Source organism: Primulina eburnea, chromosome 12 (genome assembly GCF_022965805.1).
Source record: "Primulina eburnea isolate SZY01 chromosome 12, ASM2296580v1, whole genome shotgun sequence".
Classification (NCBI taxonomy): domain Eukaryota; kingdom Viridiplantae; phylum Streptophyta; class Magnoliopsida; order Lamiales; family Gesneriaceae; genus Primulina; species Primulina eburnea.
Window position 1 is genome coordinate 29908506 of NC_133112.1, and position 4901 is coordinate 29913406.

At 35.7% G+C, this 4901-nt stretch overlaps 1 pseudogene; it reads left to right on the forward strand.

Annotated features, from left to right (window-relative positions):
- The first annotated feature begins 1142 nt into the window (after positions 1-1142).
- Positions 1143-4706, forward strand: LOC140807794 (transcription factor bHLH49-like; annotated as a pseudogene).
- The last annotated feature ends 195 nt before the right edge of the window (positions 4707-4901 follow it).

Sequence of the window (4901 nt, forward strand, 5' to 3'; positions counted from 1 at the left end):
TTTAATGTAAAATCAAATAAAAACTTCGAGTTAAATTATAATTTGAATTATATACAAGTACAATGGACTAGGATAGAAGAATGGATATGAAAAATTGCCATAAAAATTGTCTAAACACAAGCTCTTCTTCCAAGGGTTAAAAAGGCAATGATTAATATTACTAATAAAACGAATTAAATTCCTTGTGCGCGGCGTAGCATAAGGTCTAGCTGCTGCTGATTGGCTGAGTCACCATGATTTATCTCCTCTCACATTTCTGTCAGGCCGGAGGGTGAGGGGCGCCTAAGGTGAGCGATTTCACTTTTGAAGCAATAAAACGAATTAAATAATATATTAAACCTCATAAAATGCAATACAGTTGGCTTGCGGTCAGTCACTCAGTTGCCAGCGCTCAAGGCATTGTTTTCTTTATGTTTACTAAAATACACGCGGAGAAAGTTCACAACTCAAACTAAAGTTGATTGCACATAAATACCTTAGGTGCACATCATGAAGACATGAACCTTTCACTTAAAGTTTGGATAATATTATTAAATATAAAAAAAATCTTATAATAGTAAATTGAAATACATGATCATAGAAATAAAGTTGTATTTGGGGCGATAGATTTGAAATCCGTAGATTTCTATCATAGTTTTAGTGTTAACAACAAATCAATATACGGAGAGTAGATCTTTTGTGAGACGCTCTCACGAATATTTATCTGTGAAACGGATCAACTCTACCGATATTCACAATAAAAAGAAATACTCTTACAAAAAAAATTAATACTTTTTTATGGATGACCCAAATAAGAGATCTATCACACAAAATACGATACGTGAGACCGTCTTACATACGTTTTTGCCATATATAAAATATTAAATATGTATATTACTTATTTACATATTAGTTACACAAAATAGAGTGGATTTTAAATATTTTTACTTTTGGATAGATTTAAAATTATTATTATAACGTGTGAATTTGGAATTTATTATCTAACTTTTTTAAAACTACAAATTTATATTTGAATATATTTAAAATCTATCTCGAACTTAAAAAAAAATTATTTGATAGTATCAAATAACTATATTCAACGAATTAAATACTCTACATCCCTTGTTAATCACGAAGACCGTTTTTTGTTCTTGATTTTTTTTAAGCAAGGCGTGATTATAAATCCAGCATCTTCCTAACTTAACTGTCCTCTCCATTTCCTCTAAAGAATCTACAAAATTTCTACCTTTATTTCATTTCATTTCCTTCTCCTGAATTAGTATCTGCTTTCTGATCTTACTTCTGTTTGGATCAGTTTCCTTGAATTCCTAGTTTCAAGATTTGTTTTACAAATCTGTCTGGAGTTTAAGATTCTTGGAAAACTTGATATTTTCACTAAAGAAGAGAAAAAGGGCTGCTTAAAACAGTGCAGAGTTCCTTAAAGGCGACACACAATCTGAAAATGGTATCTTTGTTCTTGTTCTTTTCCCAGTTTGGATTTTGTATTTCGGATTATTACTCAATGGGTTGCTTTTTCTCCGATCAGTGGATTTTTTTTTTTAAAAAAAATGAGTTAATGAATGTGTGTGTAGTTGTATTTATGGTACTGCAATTACCTCTGTTTGAGTTGACTGCCTACTACTTTATTGAACTGCCTGTGTTTTTCTTCTTGGGCATTAATGGCTTTCCTGCTTTAATTTTTTGAAGGACTGCTTACTTTCAGTGAAAAAACTTGGGAAATAGTTGTAACAGTTCATGTTTTTCCTGGAATCGATGCATTTGTTTGGCGTTCTATGGTGTTTTCCTTGGATTCATTTAGCTATAAAGTTGGTTGTAGTAATTTATTATAAGATCTCTTTTTCAGCTGTAACCGAGAGGATACTTTGACACTGCACCTATCTTTCGTTTACTCAATTATGGAATTTGATAGAAATTTTGGGGCTTTTCTTAGGGTGGTTTCCTGTCTAATTATACATTTTTCCAGGTTGTTTCTTGATCCTTAGCTGAAACCGTAGAGGAGCGCGGTTGTTATCTTGTATCTTGTAAAAGAAAGATGAACACTTCTTGTAAGGACAATAAGCATGAGCAAGAGAAGATGACTGAGAATCCTGTGAACTATCATGCGCCAAATGTACTATCAGATTGGCAAATAAATGGGAACAATTTACCAATTGCATCTTTAGGAACGACTCAATTAGGAAATTCTACGGTGGAGTCTTCTGCTTGTTCCACCACATTTATGCCGGATTCTTTTTTACCTCCGGGTTTGGATCATCCTAGCAATGAACATAGTTTAGGCTATTTTGACACGAGTTTCCGGAATCAAGCTAGCAGTTCAAGTGGCCTTGGTCCAGTTCGAGTGGGTATGAATTGGACTCAGAATGCAATGTTAAGAGGGGAGTATCTATTTACCAGCTGTTCCTGGAATGGTTCCTCCAAGCTTGCCTCATTTTCCTACTGATCCGGCTTTTATTGAGCGTGCAGCGAGGTTTTCATGCTTCAGTGGAGGGAACTTTAGTGAAATAATGAACCCCTTTAGCATTCCAGACCGTTTGAATCCGTATTCTAGTGGATTGGGACCAATGCAAAGGCCAAATGATGTAGTGGACACGGCAGGAGTTCTGGAACAGGCTTTGGTACCTAGGGAGCGTTCTGTTGAAGGGACTACTCTCAAGAATGAGAGAAAAAGCCAGAGTTTTCAACAGTCGTATGATGAAGCAAAACATGGAGTTGATGTGTCTACTAATGAGTCTGATGAGGCTGAATTCAGCGGCCGTGGTTCACAAGAGGAGTTGGCTGATGCAGCTGAGGATTCCTCTGGTACCAGGCTTGGATCGAACAAGAGAAAAAGAACTCGTCAGGTCAAAGATCATGTGTTTTTCTGTTGGTGGATGAATACTGATAGCTCTTAATTATCTTTACCACTACAAAGGTACTATAATTCATAATAATACTTCGTGTACTGATTTGCAATTGTTTCGGAATATCAGAATACAGAAAATAACGAAATTGTTGGAGCCCCACTGCCACCTATTGAACCAATCAAGGACCAGGCTGAAATTAAATTAAAAGATGATCAAAACCCCGCTTCCACCAGTAAACCCGGTGGCAAACACTGTCAGCAGGGATCCCAAGGATCGGATCTGCCCAAGGAAGGATACATACACGTCAGAGCACGAAGAGGACAGGCAACAAATAGCCATAGTCTTGCTGAAAGGGTATGAAATTTGCTGTATTCTATTTGTTACATCATTTAAAATACCATTGTATCTTTCGTATTTGGCAAGCTTCAGTGAAAAATTTCCTTTGGTATTGAATTTGGATTACTTTATATTGTAGGTAAGGAGGGAGAAGATTAGCGAGAGGATGAAATTCCTTCAGGATCTCGTACCTGGTTGCAGCAAGGTTAATATTAGTTTTGTTAAGGCTCATTGTTGTAAGGATATTCATGTGCTAAATGTTGTTACTCATTTCTTAGCAGGTAACTGGAAAAGCAGTCATGCTTGACGAAATAATCAATTATGTGCAATCACTTCAACGACAAGTCGAGGTATGCGGAAAGTAATTTCTACCAATATTTAACTACAATTGTTTTGCCATTTTTTTGCACCTATGATCGTTTTAAAAGAGGAGAGTTTTTGAATGAAAAGAAATATTAATCTTCATAGGGGCGTGTGTAGAAGTTTTTTGTGTGTAGAATGATACAAAATCTTCTAGGATAGATTTGCTTATGAAACTCTATTTCCACAATGTTCCAGTTCCTGTCAATGAAGCTTGCAACAGTAAATCCACGGCTAGACTTCAATATCCAAGCTCTTCTGGCTAAAGATGTAAGCAAAAGCCGCAATGTTCCAGCTCATTTTGTTATTTACCTAACTCAGATTCTTATCTAACTCAAATACTTAAATGAAAACAGATCCTACAACCTAGAGCTGGTATGCCATCTTCCCCCGCACTTCCACTTGATATGACAATGCTTTTTCCTGCTCTGCTTTCGTCGCAACCTGGACAAATCCAAACCAATCTTCCTTGTTCAGAAACATTTAGAAGACCCTTTAATTTACAATCAGTAGCATTGGCTCAGGTAGTACATACTTTCTGTTGGACATAAAGAGTCTTGAGCAACATGTAGAATTGATTTTTCATTGAAAATTTTCTTATATCATCTTCCGCAGGTTCCCGGTCTGTGGGATGGGGAACTTCACAATATCGTTCATACGGGCTTTAACACAAGTGGTCCTCTAAGTAGCCAAGATTTAAGCGGTATCTTTTAATTCTTTAATCAAAATCATTTCCAGGCTGAAGATCTTTAGCTGATCACCCCAGTTTCTTGTCGCTTTTGCAGGTTCTCTACCAACGGGACACTTGAAAACCGAACCTTGATGTTCTCTCTGTATTGGGGATAACAGAAATTCCTGGGTCAGGCCTGACATAGATGGCGATTTGCTTTGTTCGTTTCCAAGAACTTATTCCTGGAAGGTCACAGTATATCATCAAGGAATCGAAAAGTTTTTGCTGTCGAAGTGTGATCGCTTACTGTGGCAGTTCCTTAGGCAATGCTCAAGAAAGTTGAAGCTGAGTTTTCGAATTTCTGAAGTGAGTTGCTCCCTATTTGCAGGAAAGAACTCTTGATGCAAATTATATATGTCTATATAAGTGTTTGATGTTGAAAAATATTTCCAATTGTGAACTAACATAATTATCATTTATATGTTTACTTCTTATTATCAAGTGACACATGTGGTAGTTTTACATTTTGTCTATTAATTAATAATTAATATTAATTAGCTACATTTTACTATTATTATTTTATACTTTTGATTTTCTCCAATAGGGTTTTTTTCATTATAAAAATGTGAATAATGAACTGTTCATTCACGTACATTATATAATGGCAAAAACTTGTGTGAGATGGTCTCACG